General features: G+C 37.3%; 1 protein-coding gene and 1 long non-coding RNA gene across 3 annotated transcripts in view; both read left to right on the top strand.

Moving 5' to 3' along the window:
* Positions 1 to 24,012, top strand: part of VWC2L (von Willebrand factor C domain containing 2 like) — a 164,340-nt gene that overhangs the window by 101,377 nt on the left and 38,951 nt on the right. The gene's annotated exons all lie outside the window — the stretch shown is intronic.
* LOC123643398 lies at positions 411 to 23,778 on the top strand. Its single transcript, XR_006736781.1, has 4 exons — positions 411 to 439; positions 12,555 to 12,721; positions 20,914 to 21,064; positions 23,704 to 23,778. It is a non-coding gene; the product is annotated as an uncharacterized LOC123643398 (long non-coding RNA).

Here is a 24,012-nt window from a genome sequence, read left to right as displayed (position 1 = left end):
TCCTGCTGATAATGGCTCCCCTCCTATTCTCATCACGATTGTGGATTTATACATTTTTTAATCAATCACTTTACTACCAGTTTAAGGATAGGCCTCTTGAAGGAAAGGAAACAAACAAGTAGGATAAGAATGCCATATTAAAATGAAATTAGATGTTTTGGGAAGTAAAGTTATTGGCAAAATATACTTTATACCTTATATAATATGAACTAGTAAAATAAGATTCCATTTGAAACTACAGGATTATAAAATATTAAAGATTTTTTAGTACAAAAGTCACCTGGCTCAATGTTGATGGCCCCTGCTTTTTAATTAAATCTTTATTATATCCCAAGTTTCATTATAATTTTATTTTGTCTCTCTTTCTTCAGAATCAAAGTCATTTTATACCTATTCTGAAAACTTTTGAATCCTAATAACTTATTAATGAGATCTAGATGTAAGCTGAATTGACTATCAGAGATTGTGATATCATTTATGTTTGTCCTTCTGGGCTCTCTGTGGTTCTGTTGAAATGTTCATAAATTACAATTCATTCCCTTTATGCATTAAGTATTATGCATTAAATATTTTATTCATTTACATGTTATCTGGCCCCTCTTTTTGGAGCTGTTTTCTGTTAGATCTTGAAAATCTCCTGACAAGACTATATTATTTCCATTTTTTCCCCCACATCTTATTTTACCTAATTTATACTTTAGGTAAGGTGGACAAGGTACTGTGTGGTTCTGAGATTTTTTTTCTCTTCTATTTAAAATGACATTTTACGTAATAAAATAACTTACTGTTAGTTTCCCCTCTCACAGTTCTAAAACATTTCAATCTAGTGTAAAATACTGAAACACAGGTACATTTTAAACTAGGGACTTTTCCTAATCCTTGCAGACAGACAGTCTAGTGGCTCCTCCAGTCATCTAGAATCTCGTTCTTAGCCATTTAACAAAGTGCCCACAGAATGTATTGCCTGGCACTTATTTATTTCATAACATATAATTACTGAATGAACGAATGAATCCTGGAATAGTTCTACCCTTGGCCCATGTGGTAGGCAGAATAATGGCACCCCTGAATGGAAGTCCACATCCTAATTCCCAGAACCTGTAAATATGTTAATTTACATGGCAAAAGATGCTTTACAAATGTAATTAAGGTTATGGACTTGAGATGGGGAGATTATACTGGACTTATCCACCATAATAGCACCTTGAACCTATACATAAATATTTATTCAAGTGACCAAGAAGTGAAAACTTGTCACCATATCACTATGAGCTACTGAATTGTGTTCTCCCAAAATTCATGTTGAAGCCCTGATACCCAATGTGACTGTATCTGGGGAGAGGACCTTTAGGAGATAATTAAGGTTAAATAAAGTCATAAGGGTGGGTCCCTAATGCAATAGGACTGTGATCTTATAAAAAGAGGAAGAGAAAGAAATCTCTCTCTCTTTTTCTCTCTGTCATATGGAGACACAGGAAGGAGGTAAACATCCACAAATCAGGAAGAGAGCCCTCATCAGAAACCAAATAAGCCATCACCCTGATCTTAGACTTCCCAGTTTCTAGAACGGAGAAAAATAAATGCCTATTGCTTAAGCTACCTAGTGGTATTTTGTTATGACAGCCTGAGCATATTAATACACATACACACATGCACCTGGAAAGGTACTATGATACATTTCTCCACAAAAAGTATATAACCTCATGAAATCCTTCATCATTTAAACCAAAAGTCTAAGGAAGTTGAATTCAATGAAATAATAGCTACACACACATGTATATATATATTTCTGGTCATGCTCCCAATGGGTCATGAACTTAATGCTTATCCTTGCCATTTATATTTCTCTTTGTGAGACATGTTAATTACAAACCGTGCCTCCCTCATGAATGAACTATCCATTTCACTTGATCTCATTTGATTGTAGTCTTGATCTCATTTGATTATGGTTTTAGATAATACACAGAAGAGGGATTAAAATGAATTTTTTTTCTACAATAAACTTGCTGGAAAGCAACTGTGTTGCTATCATCCCAAGCAAAAATGGCCAGCAGATTTTTATTTGTCAAATTCACTGTACCTTCAGGGTATCTATACTATTATGGTATGATAAGAGTTATTTGCATTTCAAAATTACCACTATCACTTTCTAAAAATTCTTTTGTTAATATGATGGATACCTGCTGATGAACAATTGAATTTGTACTACAAATCAATGGTCAAATGTAAAATTCAAGAGTAGATATGTTAAATCCAACACCCAAGAATTTCAAACCAAAAGTAGCAGTTAGTTTTCCCATACAACAGTGGTAGACCACAAGAGGGATGTACAAGTGGACGTAAGTGGAAACGGAATCATTTATGACTTTACATATCAAGGTTGGCATGACGAATTATAGCTAGAAGTAAAATGATCACATAAACTACAGTACCTAAGTGAAATATGCGCTAAGAAGTTCCTCCTGAAACATCACTGGTTTTTCAAGGCTGACACCTTATGGAATCCCCTGAAACCCTGGCGATTTTCAAGGTTAAATGCTTATAGATCTACTGTAGCGGTAATCCAACTATAATGAGTAGATACAGGCAGCACAACCCTATTGAAAAAGCAAGGCTGAATCTTGATGATGAAGCTCAGTAAAATAAAAGGTTATCGCACAGTTACAAACAAGGGAAACCTTAAAACCAGCCTAGTACTGATAGTAACATTTTAGAAATGAATGTCATTTTGGCCAGACAAGTGATTACTGTCTGGTCGAGGAGACCCAGCAATGTCTCCTCAGTCATTCCACACATTAGACCTTTACCCTGACCTTCAAGCTGTACTTCCTTCATCTTGAAATTTAATCAATCCACCCTCCCAATCAGGAACATCCGACAACATTATGCAAGCCAGGCTACTGTGTTTGTGAATTCACTATTGAATGATGTCTAAAATGCTGAAATAACAGTTCTGTGCAATGTTTCTGAAGATGTGCAAAGTATGATTCATTTTTCCATTAGGCTAGTGCCAGAGAAAGAAAGGCCCCTATCTGACATTTACTCTTCAGGGAACAAATTACATATAAACATTCATAACTTGGCAGAGATAATTCTCACTCTTGCTGTTCCTCAGAACTGTGACACGAGTGGAACAGAGTCCAACATGATACCTGGCCATGTCTGTTACTCATTCATTTATTCACTTAAATATTTAACATATAATTTTGGAGGACATAGTGCCAAATAAAGCTTACTACTGATGGTCCTATTGAGCCATGGAATAAAAGATCTCTAAGTTGGGGGGAAAAAATTACCTGTTATAGACAGAGCTCTCTATCTAATGCAAAAGTATCATCTTCAGCACCCCTAGCAAGTGATCATCCAGTCTCTGGTTAAAATCTTCCAGAAAGCTCTAAAGGCAAATTCTCAGATGAAATCTGCCATATTGCTCTCTGCCAGCCACATGGCACACTCAGCTCAGTCAGCAACTTGAAGCGCCAGAAGCGGTGTTTGGGGATGACAGCAGGATGCTGATGGAGCAAATATCTTTGGCTTTGGGTTTTATCTATCAATGAGACCTGATTGATGGTTCAGCTTACATGCACACACTCGTGCTAATAGCTTCATCGTTACAGCTCTAAATGTAATGCCGTGTTAATTTGGATAAGCAGTTGTTAGGGTTCATATCAAAGGTTTGTTTTTTTTCTGTAATCATTTACTTAACATTTTAATTTTTCCCTCTCTAGCCTCCCAACTAAAATTGTTTAACAACAATCTCTATATTAATACCAGACATAGACAGAAAGCATCTGTACTGTGCCAAGCGTAAAGAAGAGAAAGAGAAAAGCATCAATTTCTGATCTTTAGATAATATTTTTCTTCTTCTTTCTTGACACCATTTCATGCAATATGGTGAAATATATTTTAATATCAGGGCAAATTTTTGTAAGCATATTTGAAATCCTTCTTTCCATTCATTTAGCCCTTGTCTACATATAGAAACATAAAACAGACATAGATATAAATATAGAAACAGACATATAGATATAAATATAGATATATAATAAAATGGTAATGAACAGAGTTATTTTTACAACAAAATCCCACCCTGCACTTTAGAATATCCATTTTCTAAGGGGCTACATTTTGCCACACAGTGTGGTAAGAAGTCATGATATGATTTTGCAATCCTGTGTCCTACAGCAATAGGATATTAAGTGCCTATAGCACTTTACCTAGAAATGTTTTATTGAGTTGACAGCACATGATCTAGTGATGAGAAAAGAAGGGCTGGATCTTGTAAATACATACACATGTTTGAACACAGGCAGTCGCTTTTTGGTGAAAATGTGTTATTCCAAAATTGGCATAATCACAGTTTCCACCTCGTTTATGACCAGCATAAAAAATTGCATAAAATATCACGCACAGCTGTAGTCAGAAGGAAGATTCAATTTGGGCTTTGTGCAGACTTGACTTGCTGCCAGTGCAGTTACATACATCATCTAGGGCTGCATTTAAAAGGATAAAATACAGTTTTAATTCTTGTGGCAAATTTATTTTTTCAAGAAGAGATAAAAATGTTAAAATAGATCATAAAAAGCATTAAGTTCCTCCCTGCCCCCACCCAGTCCATCTTTTGTTAATATAATGTTAAAGGGTTAGCAAAAGATGGGAAAGCCATAAAATTAAAGGTTAGGATTGCAGCTCTATCTGTCCTCAGAATAAGAAGGTATCTGGTGTGATCGCATACTCTTTTTTATTATTTGGACAGCCCCGTTGGGAATATTATATGTGAACAAGCTCAAACATCCCTGCTGGTTCCTTTGAGAAATCTCAAAGGCCACAGTCATAGAGAACAGCATGGGCAAGCTACTAAGGAAAGACAACGTTTTCATCTAAAACCCAAAAGCACAATATAGCACACAGTTTTACAAGGAGATTTTCTCCACCCCTGTGGAGGGCAGGGCTGACTTCTAGCATCCTGTGTGTTGCTACATCACAGCATCTTCCACTCTCAAGAGCCTTAAAGGGCCAGCTGCTCTGTTTCCCATTCGGGATCCAAAGAAAACAAGTGAGTTGGCAAAGCTACATGGCTAATTATTAGCTGAAGCAGAACCAGACTTCTATTCTCTGGAATTTGAATACAATGTTCTTTCTACCTCTTTAAGCTGCCTCAGGAAGTGCTTGGCACTTCTAGGAATGAGTAAGAATGTCTACTTAGAGACATAAATAAAAACTTTTTATTTCTTTTCTGATGGTGTGATGGTGTGCTGGTGCCGATTTGCACAGACTCTTAAGGGTTAATTATTTTTATCTCTTCCTGATTCACACTCAGTGACTTCATGTTGGTTACACGAAATTAGCCTTGGTAGGAGTATTTACACCACCAAAATTGGCAAACGCTACAAATCAGGGCTCTCTCTCACCTCCTGCATAGACATTTATTGGCACATCACTCCTCTTATTGTACCGTCCAGGAGTTAGCTCATTGATGATAGTTGTCATGCTGTTCTCACCTACCAACACTCATCTCCTACCTGACAATCTCCAGTTATTAACTCTCAGACATTGACAGCATAGCTTGCTGGGAGCTGCTACAAGGATCCTTTGAGACCACACAGAATCATCAGAATCACCTGTTTCTGGGATTTGGGGATATACCAAGGCCCCTGAAGTTGGCATATACCAGAATAGACAGTTTTGTCACTGACTTATAAAAATATAATGTGCTCAATAGTTTTATCATAGCTTGAAGTTCCAAAGATTTTTTTAATCTAAAGGGTGCATTGATATCTTTAGTTTATATAGATTATGTATAGTTTATTGTTAAGCAAAATTTGGCTACAAGAGAAGCAGGTTTTTGAAATTAAAAAAAAAAGTAACTGGGGCACAAATGTAGGTAAAGCTGATTCAGCTGCAACCAGAAGGCTCTTTCTTACTGACAAGAGGCAAAAAAATAGAGTTGTTAAGCGCTTTAGGGCATATATCTATGTTTGATCCCAGCTCTGACAACTATGAGTTCTGCGACCTTATACAAGTCTCTAATTTCTCTAAGCCTCACTTTCCTCATATGTAAAATGGAAAGAAAAATAATATCTGGCTCTTAGGGTTATTGCAATAATTAAATAAGATGAAGTCCACTAGACCCCGTCTTCTTTTATCTACTCCAGAATTTTGCTCTGACAATTCTTCGCTCTCATTCTTGTTTTGCTCTTTCCCTTGTGTCATCAATTTTTTGTTCTCTGCTCAGAGTTTTATTCCCTATCACTCAAATGACCTCCAATTATCTTGTCAAGGTTGTCGGTGACCTCCATATGTCTAAATCCATTAGTCAAATCTTTGCTCTCATCTTACTTGACTTAGCATACAGCACAGCTTATCAACCCCTCCTCCTTGAGGGCTTTCCGTACCCTTAGCTCTCAAGGTTTCCTTCCTACATATGGAGACTACCAATTCCAGTAGTCTAAGGAGAGCTACGTCATGTTATGACAGACAGTAGGTAGTAGGGTCATTGAACCCTAGTGAGTGGGGTATGCTATGGGTGAGATACACATAGGAAACATACAGGCCAGTGGTTTCCAATCTGGGCTGTACATCTGAATCACTTGGAGAGCTTTTGGACATCATGATGCTCCAGCCACACCAAGTAAATCATAATCTCTAGGGTTGAAATCCAGGTCTCAGTATTTCTTAAGGCTTCCTTGAAGATTACATGGTGCAACCAACATTGAGAAACACTGATTTAGGTGCAGGAAGAGAAGTAAAGGCAGACCCCTGGAGGAGAAAGCAGTTTATAGAAAGGCTCCATGGTGGAGGTAGCAGATTAATGAGCACAAAATATTGAAAAAGATTAACAACACTGGATCAGAGAAAATAAGGAGAATATAATATGCGTACACCATTGACCATAATACAAAGCCTGATAGTATTTAAAAGATGCCATAAAAGTCATACTTAAAAAGTGCTACTTAAGAGATCAGAGCAAATAGAGATGGTTTGGACTTATGAGAAAGTATATAAAGATGAAAATTAACAGAAGTACTTGGTGTCATTGGTAGGAAGAGTACAGTCAGATTGGCTGGATTAAAATTCCTATTTTACCACTATCTTTGTCCTAGAACAAGATCCCTCAGTTTCTTCATCTGTAATAAGTAGATAATAATAAACTTATTTCATAAGCTTCTTAGAGGATTAATCTAGATAATTTATATGAGGCACTTAGAACAGCATTTGGCACATATTAAATGAATATTAAATGATGATGATGATATGATGATGGTGATAATGATGCAGATCCTTGGCAAAAGTTGAGGGAATTAAGTTGAGAAGTTGGCCCAAAGATAGGACTTTCAATTTAGTAGAACCATGGTAGATGCTAAGCTAGGTTTTCTTCCTTCAACCAGAATTAGCACAAGAAACATCGTGAATCCTGAAAAACTTGTGTCTGACTGGCATGCCCATTCTCTTCCATGGCACGTTTCCCCTTCCCTGTCCTTCAACACCAGGATTTTTCTACTTCCAGATACCTCCAAGCGGAAAATGATCTGATAGCAGTAGCATTACTGGCATTACTTTTCTCAGTAGTACTGTATCTTAAAGCTTTATCTTGAACTGTGGAATAAAAGGCTTTATCCCCAAAAGAATGTTAGTAATCAGCAAATTAAGTGAGATAATTTTGATGAAATCACTTTTAATTTATAAATTGCATTGCAAATATTAACCTTCACGTTGGATAATTTACTTCTACAAAGCTCTCAAATTTCTAAGGGGAGTATCTGCTTCATTTGCCACATGCCCATCAAAGAGAATATTGCATCTTACTGGAGAGCCAGTGTTCCTCACTAGCAGCACATTACTCTAAGATCTATGGGAAAAAGACTTGATTGCACTGAGCATTGTGGCACGCAGCAGGTTCACAGATCGCATGTGAAAGCTTTTGTTCTTTTGAAAAACCTTAACATGAAAGCCATGCTGATTTACTCATAATCGATGTGATTGAGGAACAAAATGAAGAGAAGAAACACAGTGATACGTGTATTCCTGGAATCACAAAGCCTGTCCTTTGTCAGATCTTGCTTTTCCACTTGGAATTTCCACTTCTTACCAATGTATTGCTGATCCTAAAAAACATTTATGGAGCACCACTATGCACCAAGCACTGTTCGTGGCACTGGAGCTATAAGATGATAAGACATAGTCTCTGCCCTTGAGAAGCATGCAGTGGAGTTGCATGTAAAATGTAAAAGAGAAGTTGCAAACATAAAAGTAGGTACACAAAGCTGTGGCAGAACCATTCTTAGCCTACATTGGAAACCATTACACCACAAGTGTGTCTTGAAAATTAAGAGCCTAACAAGGCAAAAAATCTAAAAGAATATTCAAGATAAATGAAAGAAAACATGAACTGGCCACAGCAGCATGCTAGCTAAATACTCTCTAAAGCAGTAAGTCATTCTCAGAATACCCTGGTCTCCAATGAGAAAATCCTTTACCTTCATCCCCAGAGATGCCATTTTGTTTCTTTCAATTAGTCTGCAGCGATGGTCCCACTTTCTGCCCCCTGGATTGCCTTGAAGGTGCACATCCAGTTGGTGCATTCATGCACCCAAACATACTCCAGATTCATTTGCATGACCCAGTGATGCCTCTGTGCCACAAAGGAAATGGTCTAGAAATGCCAACAGGAATTTATTTATCTGCCAAGAGGTATACTGCAATAATCTACATATTTTAAATAATACCAAAAAGGGTTAAATATATTATGGTGCAACCACAAAATGAAATACTCTAAAGCTCTTAAAAATACATAGTTCTGATATTTTAAGATTAATTCATGGCATGGGAAAATTCTCAGAATATATTTGCTCCTGCTTTATATATATATGTACACGCATACACATACATACATATTTGCCTTTTATGTTTACATAGACCCATGCTCAAAGTAGAAAATTTGAGAAGTAAAAATAAATTAATTAATACTTAAATGAATATCATATATAATCCCATCACCCGGAGAGAATTATTACTAACATTTAGACATAAATTTTTTCAGCCCATTCTCCTTACATGCTTGCTTTCTTTGGAAACAAAATTAGAATCCTAATATTTTGCATCATAAATAATCAAGAAAATTTTTCTATGTTATTAAGTATTCCTCTAAACGTTCACTTTAAAATCTGTAAATATTCCTGTTTTTTACTGTAGCATAATTTATTTAGCAGTTTCCTTATGGTGGACAGTAATAATTTTTATCTTGTTGTTGTTATAAATGGCTCTTCCATGAACTTCCTTGACCAGGAGTTTTTGCTCATATATTCATTTATTTCCCAAGACTAGCTATATGGAAGTGAAATCACCAGGCCAAAGATAAAAGATTTTTAATGTCCTTTAAAAATATTTCCTAAATTGCTTTCTAGAAAGGTTATACCGCCTGATACTCTCACCGACAATATATCATGGTGCCCATAACTCTCAGTCTTGCCAGCATCGAATGTTATCTTTCATCATCATTACCAATTTGATAAATGAAAACCAGTATCTCTTTTGATGCTATATTGTGTTAAGTAAAACAAACCATACTAAACTGTATATGCAATATGACCTCAATAATATAAAATTATACCTAAAAAATGAAAAGAAACACTTGAAAATGTCAAAACCTTTAGCACCTGGTAGTAGAATAATAGATCACTACTTTTTTTCATATAACAACATTAATAATAATAGTAATACGTAGTATTTATTTAAAAGCTACCATATTTCAGGAAACATGTTAGGCAATTTTCATACAGCATTTCATGAAAAGTTTTAATCCTTAAACATCCATTGTATTATAACCTAATTTATAGAATGAAATGACTGAGCCAAGAAAACTAGTTAGAGGCTGGGCCAGTATTTAAACTCTAGCTTACCTAACGCCACAGTTCTTGCTTTTTCCTCTTCTTCCTCCTAATTTCATATATTTTTGTTTGTCAATGAGCATTTATGCTTTTTAAAATCATAAAAAGCAATAAAAGTCATTTTTATAGTCTGTTCCAAATAAAAGGGCCCCTTACTAAAGCTGTTGTCAATAAAATTTGACAAAAGAAGCTCATTCTCTAGCTCAAGGTGGTGAACAAGAGATACCTGGACATCTCACAATGACTGACCATAAGTTGCCCAAATGCAAAGGATCACCAGCATCATTATCTGGAGTATTACTTCCTTGCACCCCTGAAAACCCACCACATGGGTGGCTGCCTATCCCAGCACAGATTTCCTTGGCTGTGGCTTGTAGCATATCTCTCCAGCCATGAGAAATGCTACCTATGAGAGCAAAGTCAGAATCCAACTTTTGCCCTTCCTGCATTAATGGGAGGATTATGCTTTCTCTGTATTACTAGTAATTTTACTAATTTTTAAGATGACAGCAGACAGGAAGCTATGATATGAAAGTGTTGTGTCCTTGTGTTTATAAATGATAAATTTGCTTCTATTGTTATGAAAGTCCAGATAACAGACAATTTTTAATGATAGTCTTTAAATACACACACTATTTTAAATATGTATTATCTACCTAACATATTAGCAAATTCACAAAAGAGCCTGTATAACATGACTTTTAAAGATACATTTGGGTAGATTTTTTAAAATATACTACCTAATTGTCATTATAAGCCATATAAATATATGTTTGCTCATAGATGAATCCAATAGCTATTTGATAGAATAAGAAGCTACTTTTCAAATTGTCATTTTTGTGTTTTTTATTAAATCTCAATATATTAAATATTCATATTAAGAACCCAATACACAAAACAATAGAAAAAAATAAAGAATATTTCTATGAGAGGAAAAAGTCCCAAAGCTAACATTTTTTAATATTTGAAGAACATGTTGCCTGTGTATGTGATATATTCAGATACATTGCCAGACATTTCTGCCAGTAAGAAATAAGCATTAACAAACCAGACTTTGTTAGACCTTCAGGTTAGAACTAGGTGAACATCTTCCGTTGACTTGTTAGGAGAGAAATAACTTTTTATAATGATTTAGTAATGGCTCCTGTCTGTTTCTAAGGCTAAAATGTCAACCTATTCCTCTGGCCCCATGCCATGGCCTCATTTCATTTTAACTCCAGTCGTCCGCTAATTGTTGACTTCTGTGACAACTTTGGGATATTCACATTCTTGGGAAAAGTGCCACCAAATTATCATTTCTTGTTTTCTAAGAGCCATAGTAGTCTGGGAATCTGATAAAGTTTTGTCTTTCCCCGTTTCCCCTAAGATGTCCAGCTTATTTATAATAGTTTCACAAGCTTCTAATTTGCTAGTTATTCTTTGCATTTTAAATATGTGGGTTTCTCATTAGAAAAGGAAGGCATTTTAGAAATCTTAATGTATACTTTTTTAAGTGAGAAACTGAGTTTTTTTCCAACATACAAAAAGAAATGGTTTGTAATGCGAAAGAGAAATTAATATAAAATTATTATTTAAATTTTAAAAAGATTCAATCCTGCCAAATATTCTGATTTTATTGCTAATAGTTACTTCTTGGGGATAATTTTACCTATGAAGGGTAGTATAATGTACAGAATGATTTAAGCTTAATTTGGAAAGGAAAATTAAGAAATCCATGTCTTATATAGTCATAAGATTATTTTGAATCATTGTTTATTCATTAAAGGAGAACAAATTTATAAAAGAAAATTTCAAATACATTGTACCATACCATATCATATAGAGCAATTTTTTTTAGAAAAGCAGATTTCTATGATATATACTTTGCCACCTAACAGCAGTAAAATTTTTATAAATGTTTACCCTTCGTTGACTTGTGGCTTGGCAATTTCAGTTTTCTGGTTCTACCCAAGTTATTCTCAGGTGTTAAACACTGGAGCCTAGATTTTCTCACATGTAAATATAAGGGGTTTAAATCAGAAAAACCTCTAAACTTTTTTGGCAATAAAAAGTATAATTAACCTATATTATATTCATTCTGAAAATATTAAGTATTGCTATGTGCCAGGCACTGTGTTAGGCTCTAAGAATACAACAGTGAGTGAGAGGAACGTGAGAAAGTCAATGATGTTGCATCACTGCCCCATTGTTGTTTTTCTCTCACTAATGCCCTGGGCTGTTCCAGTGAAGGACTCCACTTTTCACAGCTTATTTAAAAGTATCAGATCACTTGACTATCAAACCAAATACACTGTAGACAGTTATCATATAATCTTGTCTCAAAGAAAGGTTAGTGATACACAAAAAGATTCCATTTCCATTTTTTCCCTGACAGCTTCAGAGCCAAGGGTACTTTGGCAGACTTTATTTTTATTTTTACTTTTAGAAATGCCAAGTACAAGACAGGTCCACACATCAAAGGAATGGTTTGTGTTCAGGAAGACTGGGGACAGGAGGAGGGGGATTCTTGATCTCCCTCTCTCATTCTCCCTTTCTCTCTCTTTCTTTCTCTACCTCTATCTCTATCTATATATCTCACTTTAAATAATGAGTTCACTAGTTCCTAGTGAATTCTTTTTGCATTAGCTGAAAAAGGATTTTATCCTACCTGGTCCATTTTTCTGGAAGGAAAATCCCTGTCTGGGATTCTTAACTACCTTGAGGGTCAGAGATTCTTTTGAGAATCAGAGGAAGGCAATGAACTCCAAGCCTGGGAGGTAGGGGGAGCCAAAGAAGGCAGGAAGTACATATGTGCAGACAAAACTCTGCATAGAATCAGGCAGTCTATGCCCAAAGTAAGCAACTCCGTATCAGAGTATTCAAAAGATCGAATTTCACAAAGTGTGTTCTACAAAAATTGGTATTACTATTACTGGAGCGGGGGCAGCATTTCCAAAGGGAATGAGTCTGGAAAATGCTGGATTTAAACATGATTTTTCAAAAACCTTTAGTACGTAGATGTACACTGCACCTCCCTAAAAAGATGATGTGTATAAAGCAGTAGCTCCCTAACTGCTCTGTTCATGGAACTCCCTTTCCATATCCACCCTTGAATTTTCTCTTCTGACAGGTGTTCTAAGAAACACTTTGAGAAGTAATTCATCCTTCACATTCTTACCATGCTCCCAGATCCATCAACTGAATCTGGCTGAAGAAGATACTCTGCTGTGAGAGAGAAGTCAGTCGATAATGTGAAGATTAACAGTCAATAATTGTTGAGACATGAGCATTAAAAACATATAACTGTCCACTTGATTTGATGGAACTTTTTTCTTTTTATTCAAACCTTTGGCCCCTGAAATGCAATGTAGGTGTGGTTAGAACAGTTTCTAACTGTTTCAGCTTTTTCACATATTAAACATGGATAAAAATAGTGTGCCCCATGTACCATTATCATTAGAGTTAAATGAGTTAGTACATGTGAATGTACTATAAATGAGTTAGATCAGTGTCCAGCATATAAGTACCCAATAAATATCAGCTATAATTTTTATTTTCCGTAGTTATATTAATATATTTTGTTGATTATGTATCACTCAATTAGCACAGAATAATTTATATAGCTACAGAGAGGTGATAAGTATTAATATTTTCAAAAGTATTCAATGGCTACTCTGTCTCAGAATATCTGAATATAAATTGAAATATTTGAGGGGGGAAAGTCAGATACTTGGGGGAGGGAAGCCATTTCTTATCCAGAGAGCTGTTTACATTTCCATTTTGTTTACTACAGATATATAGAGCTATGTCACCATTTAAAAAGGAAATTGAAAGTGGATCAAATTCCCCATCTTCATATAATACTTCTTTGGCATTATTAAGTTTCTTTAAGGTAGAATAAAATTAGTGACATGATTAGGGCCTGAGGCATTTAATGGCAAAACAACAGCCTGGTGTAAAGAAAGTCATCATTACCCACATAAGGACAGAAAACACAAGGCAACTCAAAGCTCACTTCATTCTACATTGACCTACCTCTTTACCATAAGCCCAGCTAGAGGGGATTGGGAAAATTCTGTTTCCTCCTACTGCTCTCCCTGCTCCCATTGCTTTCTTTCCTCATTAAAACCCATTTCCCACATCACAGCCAGCTTGTTCCCTTGGTTATAACTCTCCAGTGATGCCCCATCGTGCTTAGAATGGAATCCTTCACGCAGTCTACAAGGCCCCACATGATGCTTCCACTTCTGACCTTCAATATGCACCACTCTTCCCCACCTAGGCCTTTTTTCTTATTCACTGAACCAAGCTCCTTTCTGCCTCAGGGCCTTTGCACTTGCCATTGCTTCTGCCTGGAATGTTTATCAGATCATACCTGGCCTGACTCCATCTTACCATCTGAGCTCATAGGAAATGGTAATTAAGAATGAGACCTCTTCCAACAGGCCTTCCCTGACCACTCTACCTAAGGTAGCCATCCTCTCCCTGCTCGTTGTTTGATAGACCACCAGTTTTATTTTCCTTTAAGTACTAACATATATTTGACATTAACTAATACATTAATATTAGCACCAAAACTGTTCCAGTCAGTTATCTCCACAGTATAAAGGAAGTCTTCCATATCCATTCCACTTTAGGGAGAAGTCATCCTTTTTTACTTATTGTTATTAAGTCCCAGCCACTGAGCTGAGATAAACATTAGCTCATTTCTATTACTTACAATAAATTACAAAGTATATAACTGTTAACATTAATGTTAAAGGTATCCCTTGGGTATACGAATAATAGTAACAGAGGAAATGAAAGTTCACATATTCCATTTGCAAAGTGTTTTATGGTTTTCAAAGAATGGGCCTTTTGTATCTCTGAGCTGATCCTGTAACAACTCTAGAATGATCAAGAATTTATGAAATCATACAGTTTGAACATTAGAAGAAAACGCATAAGCCTTAGAACCAGCCAGTGCTCTAATATTTGCATCCTTTTGATATTGTTCCTACCAAGTGGTTATTCTCCATTAATTCCAGGAATTCACAAGCTCTTGAGGTAACCCTTCCTGTCTGAAGACCTCTCATTTTTGCAATCCCTAAAAGATGAGAGGAGATAGGCCTCACAGTAATCCCTACCCTTGGTCCTATTTCAATATCTTAAATCCAAGTAGAATAAACCTAATATCTCTTTTACACACCAGCCTTTCCTGTTTCTGAAAACAGTTGTAGTATCCTTCTAACTTTTCTTTTCTCTGGAGTAATATCTTTAGTTCCTTCAACTTTTCTTAATATGCCATTGTTTCAAATTCTCACCAGGGAGTCATCTTTTTAATTGACGTTGCTTTCTTTATAGCCTGCTTAGCAGGTGGAGCCCAGCAATGAACACTTGCCACCAGTAACCAGGTCACTGGAGAACAAAGCAGTCTGTCAAAACCCATGTTCATGATGTCAAAAAACAACAACAACAACAACAAAGCATGTCAAACTACACATGAGTTTAACACACGGAAGAAGAAAAACCAAAAGGAAAAAAACTGGGAAACACTGGCTCCTCTTTCACTCCCCAAACGCATCCCATCCTCTAATCATTTCTAGTCTCTTTTCTTAACTTTTTTGCACTTAAGTTCATGATATAATCTCCCTTCCTAAATTTTTAGAGGCAAAAAACCTTATTTGGCTCCCACTATATGAAGTTGCCAATATCTGATTATTCAAACTTGCAAAAATAGCAACTTCTTAGAGCTCAACCCAATGTACCCAGTGTATAGAAACAAAATACACTGTGGACATTGCTCAAGTGAGAAAATGGTCAAAGGAGAATAAGGAACTTGCAAGCAATCACAGGCTGGACAAAACCAGGACCAGAAGCTGGACTGCTCATCCAGTGCTCTTGCCACCATAGCACAGGGTCTCTCCCAAGGCCACCTCTTGGAGTCCTAGAGAGGAAGGAAATGTGCTATTTTGCAAGACAGATTCCATCATTCTCTCCATGTTGAACATGTAAAAACTGAACCTCAGAGAAGTTTATCAACTTGGCCAAGATCACAAGTAGGAGAGTTGGGAACTTAGCCATGGGTGCCATGACTCCACAGTGATGGGCGTGTAGCCAGTGTGACAGTTTCAGTATTTCGCTGCTACCATTTGCCTTTACTAGTAATAGTTGCTGGTTATGTGGGTTTTCTGAATTTTTTTTAACTTTAAAAAGTCATAGAAACTAAATGACCAAAATCTGTTTTCTCATTACATCTTTTTTATAAGCCATTTCTTCTTACAAGCACATAAGAACGCATATTTGATTTACATCTTTAGACCCTGGAGACCATGAAGATGATTTTAAAAAGCTTGAGAGGTTAAAAACACTTGCACGAAAGCCATTCCCAGGTCCGGGTTTTGTCCCATTGCAGTTTTATATCTAAATTATGAACCTTTTCCAGAAATTGAGTTCAGAGGGAAACTGCTGAGTCATTTTCATTATTGCATCGATTCTGCACAGGGGTATCATCATAATGTTTGAAGAAGTCAAACAGTCACTATGTTTTCTTTAATCTATATCCCAGATCGATGGAATTATCAAATCATCTATGCACATCTGTTAAAGTGATTCATGCTTACGCTCAGGTGTTGGATAATTTCATCCCTCGTCTTCTATCAGATGAAGGACTGGCAGTTCTAGAAGCTTCCAACACAAAGTCACACAATTCAGTGGCTTCTATAGCATTCTGAGTTTAAAAACACAGGCTTCCTCTAAACTGGTGGCTCTTCAGGTGTCACAGCACCAGCAGCAACAGCCAAAATAGCAATAACCATGTCAAAGTCATGAGAATTACAGTAGTTCAGAGAAAGACTTGCCACGTGGAAAAAAATGAAATTACTCTGTACTTAGGTCGCCACTTTCATTGCAAAGTATTTTTAAAATGAATTTGTGCCAAGTGGGGCTCAAGCCAAACCTTCTCTCCTTCACAGCTCACCTTGCCTTAGTTAAAATGTAAAAATCGTGACAGCACCACCATTTCCACACACTGTGGTGTGTGGTTAACAAAGACAACCAGCAATTACTCAGTGAGGAAGAAAAGTGAATGCTAGAAGCAGAGGGGGTCAAGATTACCTGTGGAGCTCAGCTGTGAGTAATGGCAGCGTCCTGATTTTCTAATAATATGAACTATTGATCCCCATGTAGTCATTTGTTTACAACACACATTAGGTAATCTTTGTCTCTGCTCCCACACCACGGCAGCAGATACTTTACTGATAACATGTGCCTAGCTGCTGAAGCCAAATAGACAAGTAGACGTGGCCAACCACTCCTGCTCAACGGGCTCACAACTACCCAAGGGTGCTAAGGACCATTAGAACAGGAAACACTTGGGGAACTGGGAGATGGCGCACTGTCAGGCCAAAAGGACAAAAAAGTCAAGAGGACAAAAAAGAGAAATTAGGAATAGAAACAAATTTCAGTAAATTAAACATAACTCGTGCAAGTTCTGAAAATAAATTGGTGTTATAGGGATCCTCCGGCAAGATAATGATATGACATATCTATATATAAAATGTATGATCCTAGCACTCTGGGAAGCCAAGGCAGGAGGATCTCTTGAGGCCAGGAGTTAGAGATCAGCCTGAGCAAGAGCAAGACCCCATCTCTACGAAAAATCGAAAAAATTAGCCAGGCATGGTAGCATGTGCCTGTAGTCCCAGCTACTCAGGAGCTGAGGCAGAAGGATCACTTGAGCCCAGGAGTTTGAGGTTGCTGTGAGCTATGATGACACCCCTGCACTGTCCAGCCTGGGCAACAGAGCAACAACCTGTCTCAAAAAAACAAAACAAAACAAAACAAAAAACCTTAGGAACACTCATAAGTGAAGCTCATTAGTAAAACAACCTTAACATGGTAACTATATAAAAGGGAGACCCCTGAAATCTCTCAACTATTGCTTAAACAGCCATATTAACTTTGTGTGTGTTTCAGTTAGCTGCATTGGTAATCACAGTGCAATGAGTAGGTGGAGATGAAAAATGTAGTAAGCCAACAATGGGGGTGGTTTAATATTGCCACCCACACAGTAATTTTAATATTTCCTGAATCTAGGAGACTTCCACTTTGATCCTTAAGTGAACTTAACTGTGCTTTGGCATTGATCTTGCTACTTTTCTGTAGACTCAGTAAGATTGAAAAGGAAAGTGGCTACTCCCCATGGACCTTCCAACTGACACCTCTACAAATCTTGAATTGTGTTGGGATCACAGAAAACATGAAAAATGCCAGGAATGCAGGAGAACAAGCGGAACAACTAGTGGTCCCACCTAACCGGCAAATATCCATAGGACTTTCCACATGTAAACACACTCTCACTGTGTGCGGACTGTGTCTGTTAGGACAAATTTTTCTGCTGAGGATGTGAGGAAATGCTGCCAAATAATTACGACTTGGAAGTAACAAATGCTTTTTAGATGAAGTTATTTTTTCCTTAGTATGACATTCCTTCTTCCAGACTTACAGAGGAATAGGTAATTCGTTCTGGCACAGTGGAAAAATGTGAAAATAAAAGAAGCAATTTTGCGTTTTCTCTGCATTGGAATATTAGGTCTATTCTACAGGTAATCAACTTTCCATGGAGTAAAGCATTCTGTTTCTCAGGGAGGGTGAACCCTTCAGTGGGCAGATGTCAGGCAAACCCATCTCTTAAGTGGGCTCTTTGCAGAAGTGCTTTGCTTCACTTTTAGGCAGAGTCAGAGCTACAGTGACCCAAAGAACAGTACAGCCAAAGCAATTTCTCTTGTGACCGACTGTCCAGGGGAGAACCCGGACAAAAACATGACTATGAGTGGAAGCAACCGCGGTTTCACTTTCGTATTGAAATGGAACAAGTTTGAATGCTAGGGGATCAGATTCCCAGAGTTACCCTAGCTATCATTTTTTAAAGGATGAGTAGAAATGAAAACTATAGTAACATACCCAACTGCAAATAATATTTCCATTCATGCACTAATTTTATATTTCTATAATCTACAGTTTTTCAACTTTTCTCCATAAGGAGCAATTCCATAATACGTATTATTTCTCTTTAGGCTCAGTAAGACTGGGGGAAGAAAAAGAAACCTACTTCTCTGGGAATTTCTAGAAAGTATGGCTATAAACTTTGAGATCACAAAATGCAAAGGTAGCCATGGAGATAGGAAATATAGACCAAGGACTAATTAAAAACATGTTCAAAATTTAACCTAATCCACTTCTGATCACATGTTAAATGCCTACACAGCACCTGGTACATAGCAGGGAAGCAATAAATAGGTAGAACTCACAGTAAGGGTAGTATTAATAATAATATAAGGAGGATCATCGTGATTATTACTTCAGATTCTATTAATAAATATAAAATCTGGTAATAAAATCTGATTTCTTGCTTTGTTCACATGGGTATTATTGAGGTAAGAATGTGCTTTTGTGACAAATGTTCTATGAAAAAAATAACTCATTTTATTGGAGCCACGCTATGCCGCATGACTATGATACCCCATCAGTCCCATGCGTAGCCTTTCCACTAACTTGAATGAGCAGTCAAGTTCTCACCTTTCCTTCCGTTTCATACAACTTTTATGCTTGTGTTGAAGTGTCTTTTAAATTCATTTTCCATTCTCTCTTGGTATCAAAATTAGGAGACAAGAGGAAAGGCATTCATTTTTAGCTCCATGGTAATTTTGCAGGCTTTTACAAAACTACTTGAGTTTTTTTGTGTGTGGTTGTGGTATATTTGTTTTAATTCACATTTTTAGGAACAAAAAAAACTGACAATGGCAACTTTGTCTATCTGATGATGTCCAATAACTGAGAACAGGGTGGGGGGGTGGACGGAGAGCAAAGGGCAGAACTCATTAAGTTTGTGCTGTGGTGCACGAGCTTAAAACTTTCTCCTACCTGGGTCTTTGCCACCTGAGACTGGATAGGAACAGCCAGAGGTAACCTCATTAACCCATGAGGCTGCAAAGACAGACACCAGAGCACTGAACTTGCACTAGAGAGGGGGATTCCTGGTAGGCTGACTTTTGCATTCCTTCCTTGTGACACCCTTCCCACAACCCAAATCATCTCTGGTACCTATACCAACTTCCAAAGTCATGGCTCCTCTTATACAATAAAACCCAGGGCAGAAGACAACCTCCACAAGTGAGCAGAACAAAATGCTGCCTGCATCGCCGTATCTGATTCATGACTCTGCTCACGATTACCTGACAAACCACTTAACCTCACCATGTGCCAGTTTCTTTTGTAACCCAGAAACACAATAATGTGTAAATCTGCCTCATGGGATTATTTTGAGTAGTAATCATCTATGTATATGTGTAGATATATATTAAAGCATTTAGCTTTATAAGGTGCTCTAGCAGTGTTTAAAATCAGAATAATTGAATAAGCCCGCAGCTGCTCTCTACACAAGGCTGCTGGTATTAAACTGCACAACCTGGAGCTGGTCTTCCCAGGTGTCTATCTATCCTTGGCCTCTGCCGCCAACTTCCTATGTAATTTCCACTTTGGATTCTCTCTGCCTCCATCTTCATCCTGAAAATAATCTGAAGTAATGAAGTCCCTTGTAGGGCATAGAGGGAAAAAGGGAAAAAAAAGGGAAGTCAAGGGATTTAATAAGTGTAATTGAAAATACAAATGACAGACAGGATCCAACTCTCAAACACACACTTGTTACTCCTTTTCATATAAATGCAAATTCAGCCCAACAGTCAAGTTGCATGGAATTCTCTGATTTAAGAAATTTGCCTAGTAATAAGCACAGACATTTTTTCTGGTTTTAGTCAACCAAGTGAAGAACAGGTTTTAGGGAATGCTTATAACTTTGCCTTGAATTATTTGTATATGACTTCTGTAATCTAAATTTTTGGGGTTATCTATGAATAACGGCAGGCAGAGTTTGGCCATAAACTTCTAAGTAGCGGTGACTTCCTGAGCCCCTCTTCTAACAAATATTTCTGAACTGTTTTCCTTGACTCATTGCCAGTAAAATGGATGGAAACGCTTTCAATTCTCTCTTTTTCTTTCTTGGTCATAGCTTCAGAACCCTAGCGCTGCTTGATTCCCTTCAGTTGCAGATATTGGTGGCTGGAACCAAGGGCCAGGCCCCAGAAAAGTTTCACAGAAGGGACAGACATAGGGCCAAATTGGACCCTCCGATCCACACCGTGTTATCTCTGAGATGTGTGGTAAGTGTCTGAGGTACTGACAATGCTGCAGCCAAGGTGGTAAAATAGAGCCAACACATCACTCATGATATCCAGAAGTCATGTCGTGCCCTAACACCAATTGTGCTGCAATGCATGTTGCTCAGGCCATCCCTGGGCCTGGGCGCTATGCATTTTAATTGCACACGCTGCAATTAAAATTTAGGATTTAAAGGAATTATTGTATTCTTTGTGTTTCCAGTTCATTGTATCTCTGACAAGAACATTTGCCAACTGAAGTTGTAATATGGGTCAAGTCTTAGGGCCTGTTTTCAAGCACCTTCCACCTGAACAGAAAGAAATACATCCCCACCAGTGAGAAAGTATTAGTGGGAGGCACAGACAATGTACCACTTAGAATTGCTGCACAACTCCAGGGGGCGCCATGTACCCACCACATTGTGAATGGTGCCCCCTGGAGTTGTGCTGAGAAGACATCCTGCGAGATCATAGATATCCTAGAGAAATCTTACTGAAGAAAAACTGACTCAAACAAATGAGAAATGTCCATCTAGGAGACATAAGTTCCGGTTCTTCTGCTCTCTGGGCCTGACTTTTCTCACCTTAACCAGAGGGTTGCAGGAGATCATCTCCAGGATTAACTCCAGCCCTGAAACTTTGTGATTCTAAGAGTCAAGGCCGATTTATAAACATGAAATGGTAGCAGCTGGTGTAAACATTTCCCTCTTTTAAGCAGTGCTCTTGGAACTAGAGTCATTTTAGTGAAAATAAGAAGAAAATCCAAATAACCCTTAGTTGTTTTGACGTGGGCCTTTGGAAAGAGGGTAAATCCCTGGACAGCCTGACTGGTTCAGTTCCTTTCACAACTAACGAAAATACTGCGAAAAATGATGAGTAGAGTGGAATCATAAAGAAAAAGAATGTTCCATTGAAGCAATATAGGCAGTATTTCAAAAATGATTTTAGGAGGTTTGTTTCCCCCAAGCTGGAAACAGTCTCTAAGCTAAACAATAAAGTCTGCTTTAAATCAAACACAAACAAAGGCAACATCCTTGATTTGGGGTAGAGTTTTATAATTTTTTTATTTAAAATTATGTCCTCTATAATGTTTTCTCAAGCTATCTTTTGCATACCACCAGTCAAATTCTTTATTGAGTTTCACTTTCAGTTATTTGGTTTATAAAAATAGTGGATATACTAAAGATACTTTTTTGGTAAAATTTCTCATATTCCTCTCCACTCTTCTGGTCCAGGATTTTCATCCTTCATGGTGCCCTCCCCCTACCTCCTAGTTTAAGATCTCTTATATCCACACACTGGCCTGTTGAAATGTGAGCTGAGCCTGGCTTCCTGGTGGGAAGGGCCAGGTTTATTACAACCAAACAGAATTAGCAGCCACTGTATTTATTTATTTTTTGAATGGGATTAGTACCATTTCTTTCTTTTTTTTTTAAAGACTATAATCCAAGTGGCACTATGATTGTTTATAAAGCATGAGCTTTTGTTTTAGAAATAGAAACGGAAGGATGATTCTTAAAATTGTGTAAGTCATCCCAATTTCAAATATTGGGCACTGATCTGACAGCCTGACTCAGGCTGGATACAGCTCAGAGTATTGAGATCAATTAGATAAATGGAGTTTTATAACAGAAGTCAACACACACACACACACACACACACACACACACGTACGCACACACAGTCCTATACCTGGAAACATCCAAGAAAGAAGAGTCAGGGCTTTGAGTTTACAGTGTGGGCAACCCGTACTCCTTTCTAAAAGAGAATGGGGATACATTGTCTCAACTCTCAGGCTTTCTGTCCAAGCCTAAACTTCACCCTGGGCAGTCCAGAGGCATGTCCATTTAAATATTCTCTCATTTTTTTCACTGGTCCAGGAGCAAGAGGTGTGTTTCTCTCTAGCTTTATTCTTTTCCATCTATTGTACTACACTGTGAGATCAATGAGGACTTGTTTTTGTTCACCATTAGAGCCCCAGTGTCCAGCATATGACAGGGTACATAGTAAATTGTCAATAAATACTCCTGGGATTACTGAATAAAAGATTTCATTTTTTTCCTTCATCCAACACATTTATTGAGTTCCTGCCACAGGTTCTTCCTGGCATATAGTAGCACTCAATAAAAAAGTATGTAAATAAATCATAGTACAGTTTCAATTCAAGATCAGCTTTTAGCACAAGAAAAAAAGCTTAGGTGGATTTGCACTCAGTTCTTGGACCGGCAGAACCTCTGCATTCCCCATAATCACAATGAATTGAAGTTCATGGCCTTGTAAACTTCCTGCAGTGTTTATGTACTTTTAAGTCAACTAAGAAATTGACTCCCAGCCAGAAGCTATTTAATCCACCATGGGAAATTTGGTACTTTGGCTATATCCATTTGAGCCTCAAAATCTTAACATTTGTGGTTAAAAATAAAAAAAAAATAGAAATGAGGATTTATCCTCTATATTTTTTATGACAAAACAGACATAGCTTCCTTTACCTTTCCTTTTAGAACAAAAAGTATTAGCATTATTCTTTTATAATCCTATAAAAGCATTTCACCCTCACTGCCTCTAGAGAGAATTTTCCAAAAATATTTATCTGATCTCTTCCCTCCATGCTTAAAATACCCCCAATTGTCTTCAACATAAAGTCCAGATTCATAGCATGACTTACCAAAAGCTTGATGATCTGACTCCTTCTTTACCTGCAGGCTCATGCCCTGGCAGTAATCACCATCACCCTCAACCAATTTGTAATGCTTGAAATTCCCAAGCACACATTGCTTTTTTACTCCCTTGCCATCTCTATACAATAATGCCTGTCTCTCCCTACCCCACAAATTTATCTCCTACACACACACACACACACCACACATACCCAGACTTTACCAGGATAACTTCTATTCATCTTTCTAATTAGCTCAGGCATAATTCTTCCTAAAGACTTACAAGTCCTCCCA

This window comes from Lemur catta, chromosome 8 (genome assembly GCF_020740605.2).
Source record: "Lemur catta isolate mLemCat1 chromosome 8, mLemCat1.pri, whole genome shotgun sequence".
In the NCBI taxonomy this organism is placed as follows: Eukaryota; Metazoa; Chordata; class Mammalia; order Primates; family Lemuridae; genus Lemur; species Lemur catta.
Note: the sequence above shows the minus strand (reverse complement) of the source record. Positions and strands in the feature narration are given on the sequence as shown.